This window comes from Tachypleus tridentatus, unplaced genomic scaffold (genome assembly GCF_004210375.1).
Source record: "Tachypleus tridentatus isolate NWPU-2018 unplaced genomic scaffold, ASM421037v1 Hic_cluster_2, whole genome shotgun sequence".
NCBI classification, from domain to species: domain Eukaryota; kingdom Metazoa; phylum Arthropoda; class Merostomata; order Xiphosura; family Limulidae; genus Tachypleus; species Tachypleus tridentatus.
The window spans coordinates 33,342,570-33,360,288 of record NW_027467782.1 but is presented as its reverse complement, the minus strand read 5'-3'; the positions used below and the strand labels follow the sequence as shown (position 1 = coordinate 33,360,288).

General features: G+C 33.1%; 1 protein-coding gene and 1 long non-coding RNA gene across 5 annotated transcripts in view; both read left to right on the top strand.

The window, feature by feature from the left end:
* LOC143243208 (uncharacterized) overlaps positions 1–17,719 on the top strand; it is a 118,174-nt gene that overhangs the window by 75,918 nt on the left and 24,537 nt on the right. The window lies entirely within an intron of this gene.
* On the top strand, positions 1,533–17,181 carry LOC143242870 (uncharacterized). Its single transcript, XR_013023347.1, has 3 exons — positions 1,533–1,702; positions 15,809–15,891; positions 17,066–17,181. It is a non-coding gene; the product is annotated as an uncharacterized LOC143242870 (long non-coding RNA).

Here is a 17,719-nt window from a genome sequence, read left to right as displayed (position 1 = left end):
GTTCTTCTGGGGTTTCATTCCTGTCAATTTATTCAGCTGAAGAAAACGGGAACTGTTGTACATTCATTAATCTTTCTGATCTATATCATTTCTTGGATTATCCAAGGTTTGAAAGTGACTCATTTCTAACTCTGAATTGGCATTTTTTTTACAAGGATTGTGGATGTCCAAGTTCACAACTTTTAGAAACATCTAAGGCTTTATTATTGGATGAGAGGCATCTCTTCTTGCTTTAACTCCATGTGTTGTCACTCTGAATATTTTTCATCACATATCTTAGTTGTGCTCAGCCTGTGAAACAGGAAGTTTGATTCTTGCTCACCCTTCCTGTCTTATGGTACTGATGGTTCTTTCTCTTTTGGCATTGTGGGCCTCACTCAAATCCCTCATGCCTTTGGGACAAGGTCATAAGACATACCTTCAATGGCCCTTATGTGACCACTGAATCATGAAGAATGATTCACTGGATTCTATAGTTTCCTTATTCAGGATCATTCTCTTCAGTCTCAAGGGGTAGTTAGATAAGAAAAAATGCAAAGCTATGGGTTCATCTGCCACCACCTTGCACAGAGATCTTTCTTTTCCCAATTGCCTAGCTACAGGGATGGAGTACATTAACAAAAGCTTTATGGTAAACATAGTTGCATTAAATCCACTCTTTTTCCATTGTCTTAATAACAAGTAACCCTCTCCCAAAAATAAATATAATAAGGCAAAAATACCTTTGAAAATTGATGTCTGCTTTTGCATATGATGTCAGTTTGTTAAGTGAGTGATTTCCTTCTCTAGAATTTATCCTACTACACAAATAAGTCCAACTAGCCTATAATTTCTTTAGTAACTATTTACAGTTTATTTAAGAATAGGTGTCAAGTTGGCAAACTTCCATTCCACTGTCTGTTGAACTATCAAAAGTTAAAGAGCAGTGCTTGCATATCTGATCTTTTACCTTCTTTTAAACTGTGGGGAATCTTAGCTGGTTCTGATGTATTATTTGTTTTTAATCTCTCATGTTTTTTATTTATCATAATGGAAATAACATCTTCATGACTCAAATCAGTTTCACTATTTCCCTTATAATTTCATAATTTGGAATATTGTTAATATAATTTGTTGTGAAAACAGAGAAGAAACACTGAAAAGCATAACCACCTCATAGTATTCTAAATGTCCTTGTCATCCAAAATAATGTCAGATAAGAACTCGTTATATCACTGTGTATTAAAGTTATTTTATGTACTCACATTAGTGGTTGGTTTGATAAAGAAAACCATCCTGAACAACTGCATCTCTTCCATTTCTGTTTTGAATGAAAACAGGCTACAGTTCATTCTTTCTATAAAGAACCACCTTATTCCTAGTTTAAAAAAAGTATTGTTTCTAAATAATTTATAACCTATAATTTCAAAATATATCCTGTTATCAGTACTCTGTAAACTTTACCTTATTCTTCAATGTAACACATGTATATTTAAACCTGACAAAGCTTTAAGATTTGAATTTGCATTCAGTAATTTTTTTTTTCTTTCAGGCTTCACGCAGTGGTTACTTTCTCAATTGATATGCTTATTAACTTTCCCAGAACTGAGAGAACTTCATAATAGCTGTGTTCAACTATTAGCTTCAATTTTAGGAACAGTAAAACTTGGAGATCTTGTTTCATTTAGTCATTTGTGCCAGTCATTTATTCAGTTAACTGTAGGTAGGTACTGCCTTGGTAAGTTTTAGGTACATTAGTGCTACTTTAACTATATTTTGATTTTATGGTACTTCAGTTTTTACGAACTGAACAGTTTTATTGTATTTATACATAGCTTTTTAAATGTTACTGTAATAAACGCACAGAACTAATTTCAAGATAGTAATATATATTTTAATAGTTAACAGTCTAATAACACACTGAGAAACAAACAATATGAATTTTCACAGCACTAATGACCAGATGTTAATATATTTTAAAATAAATAATAGTGAGAAACAACTTGAAAAAATTTGAGTAAGTACAAATACAGAAGAAAAAGTACAGAACTGATGACAAGATAGTAATGTATGATGATAGTAAAAAGTACAGAACTGATGACAAGATAGTAATGTATGATAATAGTAAAAAGTACAGAACTGATGACAAGATAGTAATGTATGATGATAGTAAAAAGTACAGAACTGATGACAAGATAGTAATGTATGATGATAGTAAAAAGTACAGAACTGATGATAAGATAGAAATGTATGATGATAGTAAAAGTACAGAACTGATAAGATAGTAATGTATGATGATAGTAAAAAAGTACAGAACTGATGACAAAGATAGTAATGTATGATGATAAAGTAAAATTACAGAACTGATGATAAGATAGTAATGTATGATGATAGTAAAAAAGTACAGAACTGATGATAAGATAGTAATGTATGATGATGATAGTAAAAGTACAGAACTGATGACAAGATAGTAATGTATGATGATAGTAAAAGTACAGAACTGATGATAAGATAGTAATGTATGTAATAGTAAAAAAGTACAGAACTGATGACAAGATAGTAATGTATGATAATAGTAAAAAGTACAGAACTGATGACAAGATAGTAATGTATGATGATAGTAAAAGTACAGAACTGATGACAAGATAGTAATGTATGATGATAGTAAAAAAAGTACAGAACTGATGACAAGATAGTAATGTATGATGATAGTAAAAGTACAGAACTGATGATAAGACAGTAATGTATGATGATAGTAAAAGTACAGAACTGATGACAAGATAGTAATGTATGATGATAGTAAAAAGTACAGAACTGATGACAAGATAGTAATGTATGATAATAGTAAAAAGTACAGAACTGATGACAAGATAGTAATGTATGATAATAGTAAAAAGTACAGAACTGATGACAAGATAGTAATGTATGATAATAGTAAAAAGTACAGAACTGATGATAAGAGATAAGATAGTAAAAAAAGTACAGAACTGATGACAAGATAGTAATGTATGATGATAGTATAAAGTACAGTAAATACTAAGAAACAAAATTCTAGGCAGTATTTTATCAGATGTTCATGATAAAAGAAAATAGTACTTGTCATATTCAAATATTGGATGTTGCCAGGATACCAAAGAATAACATATATTACGTTTCAGTATTTGTGAATGAACATACAGTTACTTTTGATATTACAGTGAATTAAAAGTATTTCACAAAACTGTGTGCACATTTTACTTTCTCTGAAGGGTCTTAAAGGTATATGCCAGGTTTGGTAACAGTAAAGTACAGTAGTTATTATTTTATTTCCAGATAACAACTTGAATTTTTTAAAGTTTTAATTGATAGTTTTGTATTAATTGAATTTCTAAAGATGTATGAACATAAGAGTTAAACTGTTTGAAGGATGTACAAAGTATCTTCCAGTCCATGTTATTTTTGATATTTGGCAATTGAACAAAGAACATCAGCTAAATGTTGCTATAATAAGTTTTAGTGCCATGACTATTTCCAGTATTTAAATATTTGTTTTCATCAAGTAATTCTTATACTAGTTGCAGTTTATATAACATAGACTTATTGCAGAATAGATTTTCCATCACTTAGAAGTAATTATTCTTGTGGGAAGGATGTTTTTATATTATTGATGTCAAAAATAAACAAAAAATGCAAGTGATGCAAATGTATAAATAAACATTTTTTTTAAAATGAAAACAGACAACCTGTTAATAATGCTATAATTTGTTTCTAAATATGACTAGAAATAACTATTCAATTTTAATTAAAAAGTTTAGTTTCTATCACTTTGTTTTCCTATCAATCCTATTATTAGAAATAAAGATATGTTTTGAAATTTCATGATTTTAACCAGAATGAACTAATTTTTTTCTAAATGTATTAATGCTACCTCTACCAGACTATCACTACTGTTTGGCAGTTTGTGAGTTCAAATGTGATCCTTTGTTTATTGCTACATATTTGACTGTTTTTTTTCACAAAGTAGTTATTTTTCAACTTGATTTATTAGTTAATTTAAGTAGCTTTATTTCTGAACACAAGTTTAGTTAAACATTTCTGTGCAGTACATTCTCAGGTTAACCTTCTCACTTTTTTCTGTTACAACAGCAATTAATATTTTTCTCAGAGCCCCAGGTGTGGGTAACCCCATGACAGATTTATTTGCTTCTATACATTGAAAGAATGAACATTCCGTGGTCCAACGTTTATCCCCAGATTCTGCCATGACTTCTACTGAAACAGCTGTGCCTGTGCTGTCTAACACATCTTTTATTGTATTTTTCCACCTACAGAGTTTGCTGACCAGCTTCTTCTCAACCTGGGAAGTCTCCTTGGTCAAATTCAGTCTTCGTGAATTTTATGTCTAAGGTTTTTATTGTCTTATCCTTGTCACCTCTTAATTTTCCACCTTATATTTCTACATTACATGAACAGTCTTCCTGGCCTATGTTTTTTTTCTTCCCTTTCCTGGTATTTCAATTATTGTTTATCTGTTGATCTCACAGTTACATGAGGTTATGGGTATGTTTTGCCCCCTAAGGTCTTTTGATTATTTCACCTTTTCCTTACATTGTATTGACTGTTTAGTTTTAGATCAACAGTTGCAAGATTACTTGTTGCCTATTTGGGGGGCAGCTCCCAAATCACATGTATATCTTCCACATGCTAGATATCTTTTCTTGTTTCTTATGGTATCTTTCTTAGGTACACACTTCCTTTTAAGGCTCTCCACAGAAATTTTGTTGGGTGTTTCTAGAAATGCCTCTGTTCTTCTCTCATCCAATTTATCCTGTATCTTGTCCTTGACTCTGGCATTTGTTAAATGTATTCTTTCTTGTTGGGACTTTGTAGGTCATGATACCATGTTGGTTTGGTTCATTTATACTCAACTACTCTCAGGGTTTTGAATGTTGTCCTGTTTTGGAGATGTAACATATTGATACTGTTTAGGAAGTATTGAGTTTCAGGTGATATCAGTCCACTAATCATCGAGATTATCTGGTTTCACATGGTGATTCACTTTCCTTGTTAGCTAGTTCATCTTGCATAAAGGTGTACCAACACATGAGAAACATATTCTGCAGTTGGTCTTCTATTAGGGGATTTTGTGCTGACAAGCTTAACATGGCTTGTATGGGGTGCAAATTTCTCATTTGGCTTTTCAATCACAAGTCTTTGGTCTCTTTGCTTTTTGGATATCAGACAGCTTTTAATTAATATCTTGTTTTCAATGCAGAATGGTTTTACTTCCACTGTTTTTACTCTGCTAATGCATTCCTTTTAGCTATGTCTCCCTCCTTGGCATTGTACCATTCTTATTGGGTTGTTCATGTGCTCCAACATTCACTTGATTTACCTCTGTTTGAACCATTTTCTCATGTTCCATGTTTCATCTTTCCTGTAAAACGTTTCCTTTCCTTAGCCAGTGGACATCAAAGGTGGGATTTGTTTGCAGTTGTTTCACATAAGCTTTATCACCCTACCTATCATCTCATTTATATGGATTGTTCTTTTCTCCCAAAGACCTCAGCAGCTTGGAAGGGCTGTTTTTTTTTTCTTCTGTTTCCTGTCTTTACCCTAGACCAGATCTGGATAGGGTCCTGTGTCCAATCGGGATTCTTTGTTCTTATATAACCCATATTGCTCCATTCTGGGGTACACGTTCATGGCTCTTGGTCCCCTTGTAATCCTCCTTCTGTCATGATCTTTCACCTTTTATCCTTACCACTTGGATCTGCCTTGTGGTTTGATTGGCCTATTCTTCCCTACCTTCTTCCTTCCAGCCTTTTTTCCAGTTGTCCTTTCTTCAAATCTGACACTTCACTCTTTCCCTTGCTTCTCTTCTTCTTTGTCCAGTAGATGAGATTCTGCAATCTGGCATGTAAACCATTGCCTGTATGTTCATTTCTCACTATCTCTATCACATTGTGGCTTCCTTTTTATTGGAGTTTCATCTAACACCTTGGTTGTGCTTCAGAATTTGGTGCAACTGTATCTGATAAGTTATTAATCATACTTTCATTTTTCAGGATCCTTTACCTACTTTTTATCACATGGATCCTAACTAGCTAATCTTTAACTAAATCTGCTTTGTGTAACCATGTTAACTTGCATTTTATCTTTCATGGCTTCACAATGCTTAGCTTTTAGATAGGGTATTTCACAAGATCAATTATAGGTGAATAACCTCGAAATTTTGCTTCATAAATTTTCCTATTCTGAACCGTACCACTCATGGACTTCAAAGGGATAGCTGCACATCCCTGTCATATTTTGACTGAATAAATCAGCAAAGTCTGCTTTCCAAAATAGGGTGTGGTGATCACACATTGCACTGTTACAGGTGATGATGCCCCTCCAGACTCTCCGATGCATTCTCATCTCCCTTTTCTTGCAGTGGAGTCCTTACCACTTACTAGTCCCATGCTGATGTGGTAATTGATCATGGAGGCACTCTTCTGAATGGGTTTCACACAAAGATAACTATAACCATTTAGTGCAGTGTAGAGTGGTAGTGTTTTGTGGATTTTTATGATGTAATATTCTCCATTTTGGAAAGATCATAATATCAGTATGCATTCCCTTTGACTGGAAGCCCTCATCCTATCTTTGTGTGGATGTTTGTACTCTTGGGTGTAGAGTGAACCAATCAACATAAGTCCTCACACAGGGTTTTGAATTGTCTCTCTTTCTTCTTCAGTTTTCTCCACCTGTATTGTGGGTCACAGTGGTAGTTTGTGGGATTGTTCCAGTTCTGTTCTTGGCTACCCCTCATTCTCTCTTCTTATGGAGATGTTATTGCCATTTAGATGGTCCCATCCTGTTTCATGATTTGGAATGTTGATTACATGCAAAAGATATCCTTTTGATGCTGGATGTTAAGTTAATGGACCAATAGCTCAGAGATAGTTATTGTGTCATACCTGGAACCTGAGAAGTGGAGTAGTGTGTGATACGTAAAGTGTTATTCTTATTCTTTTTTCATGCAGATGATAGTTCCATGCAAGGATCTTTTAAATATAGTTGATTTACTGAGTACGGTCTATTGCACCCTAGATCCAGGTATGCATCATTGTTTACCCACTTTTCTCATTGTAGGGCAAAGTTACAGTAATATCTTTGCTGGTTAAGATTGATTTTCTGTCACATTCTTTTCCTCTTGGACTTGCTAATCTCATTTTCTACCCTGTTATCTTACACATTCCACATGGGAGCAAAGAATATACCTGTTTCAGAAGTGATGTAGTTTCTTTCTTCAGATTTGTTTCTCTCATATGTGGAAGTATCCTTTGGGTGTTTTCGTGGGTGTGTCTGTTCTTTGCTCACACTGGACCCTCATTCTAACCAATGTGAAATTCTAGCTGATATTGTGAGTGGAGGGAAGTGCCATATTGGAAGTTATAATTTTTCCACCTTTCCTTCCCACATATTTCTGGTGCTTCTGTTTTCTTCCAAACTTAGATGTGATAGTTTGATAGAGGTTCACAAAGGGAGTCATGTGCATCAAGTGATTGTACTGTGCACAGAAGGCTTGTGGCATGTCTAAAGAAAATGTTTGGACAATAGGGGTCAGTAATGAATTATAACAGCTTATCTTGTGAGTGGAGGGAAGTATCTAGAGAAATAAATTGTAAGTATAGGAAAATTATAACTTTTACTGATTGAGTTTTACTCATTCCTTCATGGTTTTCATACTTTGGAGGGAAGTATCTATCAGAAATAAATTTTAGTATAGAAAATTATAACTTTTACTGTTAGTTTTACTCATTCCTTCATGGTTTTCATACTTTGTAAAGTAAAGTTATATTTTAAAAATAAGTTTGATTAATTTTATCTTTAGCTTTAAATTTGAGCTGTTTTGAAGAACATCCAAAACTACTAGGTTTTTACTTTGGCTAAGTACTTGTTCACCTAATAAATAAAGTTAGATATAATTATTCATTTCTTTTTTTTTACTACAAAGTGTTTAAGTAACTGTGTAGTTCAGATACAACACTTGAGGCTCAAAATTATCACAAACTCACTTATGAACATAAGCTGAATTATCTGGGGTAACAAGTCAAAAAAGGTGTATTGTAGTATTATTGCACCAGATAACTAATAAATGAATATTTTTTGTTGTTTCTAAGTGTTAAACAATGTGTATGATACATTTTAATGTACAAAGTTTAGCTTTATAAAACAAAAAAAATTAATTGTATGTTATTGTGCCTGGAGTATGAAGTCGGAGATTCCTCTGTTTTTTTATATTTTTTCTTCACTTGATAACATGTTTTGAGACAAAAATTCTAAAGACTATTGTACATGTTAATTCCAACTATACTTCAACAATTGTAACTTGGAGACGTTTTTCATTTGGTATTTTGTTAATATCTGACACTTATTTGGTGAAATTAATATAAAATTTAAAAAGAAAAATTCATACTTTTATTTCTGCACAGCCTCAGAGTTTTTCTTGTAAACAAAACAACTAGAGTCTTTCTGCCCATTCTAAAGAATACCTGGACTTTTTATAACCTATCTTCTCTGATTTCAGGTGTTTCCTTAAGTTATTCTATGGGCCTTTGTTGAAATCTTGTGATGGTGTTGCATTAAGCAGTTTGATCATTTAATAATGAAATATAACTTTATAAACTGCGATAAAGAAATTTTGGTGATTATGATTGGGTAGAGCAAGAATTAGATTGTCATGTAACAGTGGAGTAAATATCTAGATTTATGAGTTTTGTTTGTAAATTGTGAAGTTACTTTTGTGTTGAATTATAACTGAAAGGTACATAATTTATTGTAAATGAGAAGATACCAAATGTGAGCTTATACAATTCAGAATGGGTACCAAAGAAAACTTTATTACAAGTTTAACACACTAACAAATGTACAATGTTTGGAGAAAGTTTTTCTACCACCAGATATAAATGGTTTACCTAAGCAAAGAACAATATAGTCATGTGACTATGTATTGATTATAGTTTAATAAAAATATCTTGTTGATGTTTGGTTCTCTGTTTAAAATTATCTGTGGTTTTATTGTGTTGCAAACAAGAATTTTTTATTATGTTTGCCAAATATTAAAGATAAAATAATTGCCAAATCTTTTAAGTTCAGACAAAGTTACTGTTTAGTTAGTATGGTAAGCAAGTGCAAAATAATTTGAAGACTCTGATTTCTATGATTTTTACTTTTGTGTTTATAGTATTCAGACAATTTACATAAATAAACTAGCTAACTGACTATTTAATTATTTTTAAATGCAATTGTCATATGTCATAAAAATGTTATTAATCCAATCATTGATAGTAATTTATTTAATTAACAGAAGATTGTCATGTCATTTAGTCTTGTGCTGCTAAATTAGGACGGCTAGCACAGATAGCCTTCATGAAGCTTTGTGCAAAATTTAAAAACAAAAAATCGTTGTTTGGGTGTTTTTGTCATATTCATACAAAGTAAAAGTTCAACATTGAATAAAAAAGGGTAATCAAGTTAGTTTATAATATTTAATTACATTAAATATTATTAAAATACTTTAATTGTGATATGGGCTTTCTGTGGTGTAGTGGTTTGTGTGCTAGGCTGAGGATCAGAAAGTTCAAGGTTTTAGTCATGATTATATCAAATATGCTTCAGACTTTCAGCTGTGGAGATGCTATAGCATTGATAATCAGCATGGTTACTTGTTCAGTAGGCTGGAAAGTGGGTGTTGCTGACTGGTTGCACTCTGAAAATAGGTTAAAATTACATATACCTTAGGAATTTCTGGCTTTTAGGCATCATTGATTAAAAATACCAATTCAGATATTCTACAATACTGTAATGACTTGTATTTCTGTTATTGTTTTTACAAACTTAACACTACAAATACAGCTGTGTGATATTTTATTACATTTAAACAAAATTTATTTTTATTCTGTTATTTGACAATGTGCATGTAGTTCTGATTGGCTATATTTAATGTTATAAAGCACATGTTTTTTCAGTTTTTAATTACATTTAATATTACCAAGTGGATGCATGTAGTTTTGATACAGTACCTAATTTGTTTTTGCATTGTAGTTTTTTTGTTCACTGTTATCCTTTATATGCAAACCTTTGGGTCACCACAAGCATCGAAACTACCCTCCACCCCACGAATAATGTTGTTTGCTGCATATTTACATGTAATTTGTCATGAAACAGTCCTCCACCAATAGAAGTATGAAGTGCTCTCTTGCATGATGCAGTTTTCTCCCTCTATTTGATTTCACCTAGAAATAATTTCTCATGGGCAGTTTTCTAGCTCAAAAATTCTGTTTTTCTTGCAATACTTTCTTGTTTAAATTATTATTTTCATTTGCAATTATTGTTAACTGCAGTATATTATTAACTTGTTTCTTTTCTTTTGGTTTTACATTTTTTTTCAAACCTTTTTTTAAATTCCTAACTTATTCACAGTCAAATATGTATTCAGAAATCATAACATTGTATTCAGATACAGGAGTCTTAGCTGAGGCTGTCTTAGTTTTTGTTTGTTGGGAGGTTGAACTTCATGTGGATTGCCTCTCTTCTATCTATCCTTACCAGATGCTTCTGATGCCAATAGATTCCATTCAGTTAATGAGGAGTTTTACAGCTTGTTTCTCTCACTTTATTTGCTGTGCAAGTGTGTGTCTTGTCTCTCCTGAGGAATTGGCCAAGCCCATCCTATCAGCTATCTTGGATATGATCACTGATTTCTCAGGTATGTTACCTTTTATCTATATCCCGAGTTTCATGTGAACCTACCCCTTCCCTGCTACATGCCACCCCATCATGTGAGTACCAAGTGTTTCTTTTCTTGAGATATCAAAGTCCATGATAATCACTTCCTATTTCAATTGAAGGCAAATCAACCTGACTTGACACCCATAGGTTACCATCATGCTGGCTGTTATTTTCCTGGACTCTTAACAGCTGAAGTCTCTTTGCCAATGTGAGTTTATTTCAGGCCCAGTTTTCCCACCTTTATCTTACATTTACTTCTTTTCATCAGAACCTTTTATCTTTCCACATCCTTTCTGAGGCTGTACACCTTTTTCTGAAGGATATTTGGGGGATACCCATACCCTAATTTCCTCCATGTTGGTACAATTGGCCTCCTATCCCATATCCCCTCACATGTGACTTCTTTGTTGCTATGATTCATGGATAGCAACATTCTTTTGTTTCAAGTGCTTCTGTCATCCACTTATCTACAACATGTACTGATGGTTCCTTTACTATGTAGATCTATTTTTGAAGATATACCTGAATCTTTGGAGGCATCTGGGGTATCTGCAAGACAACACTCAGCCTTTTATTCTTTGTTGCATGTTTGTCTCAACTTGCTCCAATTTCAGCTTCTATTTAGATTTTCTTTCCTTTGCCCTCCCAACCCTTACATGTTTCCTCCTTCAGAGGTTCTTTCAGTGAGGCATTTTTCTCACCTTTGTATTATCACCATTAACAATTCTTGTGACTATCCTGTAGGTACTGGCCAAGTGGAATCTCATTTGTCCATATTTGTCCACCTGTGGATGGAATTTACTCCTGACCTCTATGGTATACTGGATAATCTCAGATTTTTTTCTCCAGTTCCTATACCCCACTTTCTCTGTCTCCTCAACCTTTCCCTTCTCTGTTCCTCAGGATCATGTTATGTGACAACTTATTTCTGAGGTGATTCAGACTCTACTCTAGCAGTGTGCTGTAGAGCTTGTCAGTTTTTTTTTCCAGGATTTTACTTCAGGCTTTATCTTGTTTCCATGAAAACTGAGGAATAGCACTGTATGAACTTTTGTCACTCTTAGATTTTTTTTTCTCCAGGTATATAGACATATTTGTTTTTTACTTTCCTATTTCAATCTTCCAGTCCAGACACTATCTTTGATTTATGCACAAAGATGTTTATCATTTTTATGCATTACTTTTCAGGCTTGTCCTGACACATTATACCTTTTGTTAGATGATCAGGGCTTTTGCATGACTTGTGAACTATCAGGGTGTGCACTTCCCTCGGTATAAATGGATAATAGGTTTCTTTTAGATCTTTACAGACCTTTAACTTCTCACTACACATGTCTGCTTTTAATAGAAGCAGATCATACAGGTTGGATATTCTTTCCTTATACTTTCCCCAATTCAGAGCTTATACGTAGGGTCTCGCGAATCTTCTTTGCACCTCTGCTGTTTGCAATTGTCTTTACTATATGCTATGAAACTTCATTCTTAACCACAGCATCCCACCTGGTGTTATTTTCCTTCCTAGTGGGCCATACTTTTTCAGAACAGATGATCTGCCATTGCTTCTTTTGGCCTTTCATATCCAGGCACAGTTGGATGAATTGGGTCTCAGCACATGAAACAAAACAAAATCTCAACATACTAGAAACCAAATAAACACAGCTATAAAACTATGCTCACCACATGTTTTCGAACACTGCAAGTCAAATAAACACAACATAACCATAGAAAACACTCAAATACTAAATAAAGAAACAAACATAAACAAATGCAAAATTAAAGAAGCCTTACTTATACAACAACTTAAGCCCAAAATAAACCAATACAAAGGAACACCTTTATACCTATATTAATAAATATAATCCAACATCTAAGCATGCCCTCTAAATTCTTACACTCAATTACACAACTGCTTTCAAACATGTTATCAGCTATTGGTCAGTTACCTCTTTCTTTGTGAACATGACAATGACCGAAGAAGGTCGAAACGTTGTTCGCTCCTCTACATTGTGCATTCTTTACCCATACCAGCCATTTTTACATATCTAATTTTTTCTACAAGTGGGTTTTCTCATCACCATGGATTATCACCTAACAATCTTGAAATTGTGAATGACGTGTTCAGTTCCTGATATGTACAGTGGTGAGCATTCACTCTTATCCCAGTCATGATAGATTTGGCCTTCAGTGTTTAAATTTATCTGTCCATTAATTTCTTTACTGCTTCATTTATTACTCTTATCATCAGTGCTGCCCAGTCTGTCTTAATTATATAATGTTTTTCATATTCCAGCTCATTGTTTTCTGTGTAGTCTTCTATTTTTTTTGTCTGTGATGGTATCAGTATTTAGAATATTAACCTGCTCATATAGTTTACTGTTTCCAAATTCTTGATTGGTTATGCCCATATCAACATCTGCATCAACCTTAGGTTCAACATGATTGTTAGCATCTTTGTTATTATTTCCTTGATTTCCTAACTCATCACAATTTACAAACACTTTGGATAAAGCATCCAATATTTTCAGGAATCTTACACAAGTATCACTGTCTTTTATGATGAATCTTGCAAGAATAACCATTTATTCAATAACAGATTAGTCAGTTGATTAACCACAAACATTAGCACAAAGTTGTCACTTAATTTTAGTTCATTTAATATTTTTGTTTCAGCAATTTCACTCAAACATTCTAGAAGTTTGTAATGGTGGTGTTTGACACATATGTTGCATTGTTTCCTTTGCAAGTGTCCTCTTTGATGCAAGCATTCAACACTTCTCCTAGATCAAGCAACATTTCAAAATTTATGGTGTGAGCAAGCTTATTATTGCATAAAAATACAGACATTAGAAAATTTGAACCATTGCTTCTTTGCTTATTTCTTGTTGTTTCATAATTAAATAATCAATTTTCCAAAGTACTTCAGATATGATAGCTTCGCACTCAGTGAAATCCTGTGTTCTTTTGTTGTTTCGTTACTTTCAATACCCTCCAATCAGATCCTCTAACATCATGTTTTATTCCAAACATCTTGGCCAAATGGAGTTTTGGCAAAAAGTACAAACATTCTTTCATTGTATACATACTTTAATCACAGTTTATTTTTCCTCCATCTTTGTTCAAAAGCTAATGCATGTTTTTGGTTGTTAGTGTTTGTTTTAGGCTTATCTGAGGTTCTTCCCTGGTCTGATATCCAGCAGCTGCACTTCATTTGTGTTCACAGTGGTGTACAAAGTTGATTCTACAAAGAATGGGTTGCATATGTTTCTTCCATTTCACTGGTGTCATGCTTTTTTTTTTCTTTCAAAGAATCAAATATGATTTGTTTACTTATTAGCCATTATTATGACATCCTCATATAAATTGTCTTGGAAAAGTTTCAAATTCCTTCAGAAAGCCAGATAAAACACTTCACATGAGCAGGCATAAAGCAAGCTTATTGTATAAAGGCAGAGACAAATTTTACTCCAGGCTAAGTTTTATTTTTCTGATTGATCTATCATTAACAGTAGGTAATAGATACAAATTAATCAAAATGACATTAAAGAAGATTTTATGCAAAAATTTCATTGGTATACTTTTATATTTTATATATGCCTAAAATTTTGATAATATTTGTATACATTATACAAACTTTTAGTGGAAAAAAATAGGCTCTGTATGGTATCCACTGTGAATGATGATGTCTGATGTACCATTTAAGTACAAGTGAATTAGCATGGGGTGAGCCATTTGTTCAGTTTCGTATATAGGTTTTTTCCTTTGTACTTTTCTTAAAAATAATTTTTGTGCAAAGGTATTTATTTCTAACAGGCTTATTGTAAAGTGTACTACAGAATTGACAAAGAATTTCTTCATGCTTATGGTGAACTTTATTTCAGTGATAATTAATGCCAGGCAACTGTAGTCACATTATATTGGAGTGCTAGGTGGAAATAGTAATTCCTGGGCATCTTTTCCCACTATAGCTACAACCCTTATTAACTTATGGACCGATGAGTAAAACAGAAAGAGATACCTGCTTTTTTTCTGCTGTCCCTTTGATTTAATAAATTGGGCCCAGTCTTCATATCAAAATAGGGACTTTGTGGTTACTCAGTGTACTGTCTCCAGTATTCGCATTCCTCCTGATTTCCTAATCCATCCCCACCCTCATTTTGTGGGAAAAGGGAGTCTTTTACCACTTACCAGTTCGTAGTTGCTGGGGTAGTGGACCATGGAGGCTGCCTCCTGAATGTGCTCAATTCCATTCTGTTGAGTGTAGGGCAATGGTTTCCTGAAGGTGTATAGGGCATATGTTCTTCACCAGTCATACACTATATCATGAGTAAATCCATTGCAATGCTGCTAACCTCTCTGGTTGAGATCTCTCATTTTACCATCAACTGGATGCCAATTCATAGAGACTGATTTTGGATTAGAGATGGACCAACTAACATAAGTTTATATACATTTGTTGGTAAGGATTCATTGTTCTACAATTGTCAAGTGCTCCAACTCTGTGTAATTGAGTCTTGTATGGGGTAGATGTAGTCTCTCCAGTGCTCCACTTCTGACAAATTCAAACTTGGAGGAGGATGGTGTGCAGAGTGGAACCTATCTGATTGGTATTTGAGTGAACCTCCACACTGACGCATCTCTTCCTACTGTTATTCAGGTGTTAGGTTCCTGAGTGGCTGGTGTTGGTTCTGGATTTGCACATGCACAACATTTTGACTGATGGCATGAAATTTCTTCTTTCTTTCTTCTGAAGTTGAGGTTTAGATGGTGTGGACTCTCTCTCTGCCATTGGTTGGATGATACATACCAGATGCTGCTTGGCTTTGGAATGAAGATGACCAGGCAGGTGTTGTCTGGTGGTGAATGAAAAGTTTTTCATATAAAAGCAGCATTCAATGCTTAGATCTGTTAGTTAAGAGTCCATGCTTGTTGCAAAGATATTCTTTGTGCAGGAAAATAACAAATTCTGATATTTGCCTGCACATAATGTTATGTATATAGTTTGTATGTAAGTATATTTAATTTTAAGAAATGTATATAATTCTAATATTTTACTACATTTAATGTTATAAAGGCAGAAGAAAAGCTAGACTTCTCTGTGATTCCAATTGTTTTGAAAAGTGTTGAAGGATGTGAAAGTTTTCAAGTTCAAGTAATGTAAGTATGAAAGTTTAGAACTGATACAAAAAATTTATTATAACTGTAAAATGTACACAATACTTTCTCTATGTTCTTGATTTTGTTGAAATGTTTGAATAAGACATATTACACAAAAAAAGCAAAAGGATAGTTAGAAATTGTAATATTTTAACTATAATAAGATATATCCACTTCTAAAATCATACATAGTTTATTTTAATCACTTTATGCACATGTAGATGGCACGTCACCACTAAAATTGAGTTACTGGGTGGGACTATTTATTGTTTTTCTTGTATATGATATGTTTTACTTCTAAATTTTAACTGCTAGAGTAAGCCTTCCAATCTCTTTTGTGCTGGAAAGTTGAGTTTTTTTGTCTGATAGCATTGTAATATTTACAAATTTTGTGAACATGCACTTACTAATTTAGAATTAACAGCATGAAAACTATAGCAACCACAAAATGGTAACAAAGTTGGTCCATGGACCTAGGCCCTTCCTGAAAGTGTTTGTACATCTGTCATTGCTCATATATACAGAGGTTGTATGCATTTCAGTGATGGGTTGTACTTGATAAGTTCATGCATGGTAATGGATTGATCTGGTTTAAAATTATTATATGCCTGCTATTTAAGTACAGAGTGAACCATGATTCATCTTTAAAAAGGATATGACTCCACATGCTGTGCATTCATTGGATATGTTCTTTACAGAATTGCAGAAAGGCTGCTTTGTACCTTGTTTTGCATTTTACATGGAATCTAACCTTGTGAAAATGTTACAAGGCTTAACACTGGTTCACAAACACCTTAATCACTGTAGTTCACTTGAAAAGTAAGAATTCAAACAGTTGTTTCATTAAATATTGTAACATGACCATGTTCTTCAGTAAGATCTTATAGTAGTGATTTTGTCTTTTCTGGTTATAATATTTCAACTTTTGTTTATTTTTAACTGTTCGGTACAGAGTAACTAATGTTTGTGAGATTCAAGCAAAAATTGAAACAGCTTTTTAGTCTAAGAGCTCCATATATTGCTTTCAATGTATGGACTAACTTTGAAATATATTGAAAACTTAAAAATGTGATTAGCAACTCAATAAGATAAGGTATTAAAATGAAATGTTTCATTTTAAAAGCATGTCCAACTGTATAATTTGTATGTGGTTATTCTTTCTTTGCATCTTTAGGTTTGTAATGGAGTTACTGGTATTTGACTTACTTCAGTTTACACCAGGAAGTAAAGAGAAATTGTGGAATATACTATGCAAGCAACTAGAATTAGGAGGAATTGATCTTAAATTGGTATGTATTTAGTTATAAATTGCTTTAATGTACTTAATTATAAGTTTATAATGAAATTAAGTACTGATATTTAAAAATTAGTTGTTGATTGTATGACCAGTCACTACACCACTGTGCCAGTAGATTGTGACAACCTTAACTGTGAATAATGAAAGTAATCAGGTACTTTGTTGCATTCTTATAATTAGTATGTGTATGTTTTTTTTATAAAAAAGCCACATTGGGCTATCTGTCGAGTTTACCCATGGGAATCGAACCTCTGATTTTAGCATTGTAAGTCTGTAGATTTATTACTGTACCAGAGTGGAACTATAATTAGTACTGATGAGACTAAAGGTATCCATAATTACTTAATTAACCTCTTTGAGTTTGTCACACAAGATGAGGTACCTGTTCTTTGTTTGGGTTTATAAGCTTAAAACAAAGTTTGTGGGTGGATACTGTAATAAATAATACAAAAATACTAACTTTTACACAATTTATTTATAATATAACACATTATTACAGCATTAATTATTACCTCAACGAAAGTTTTGTAT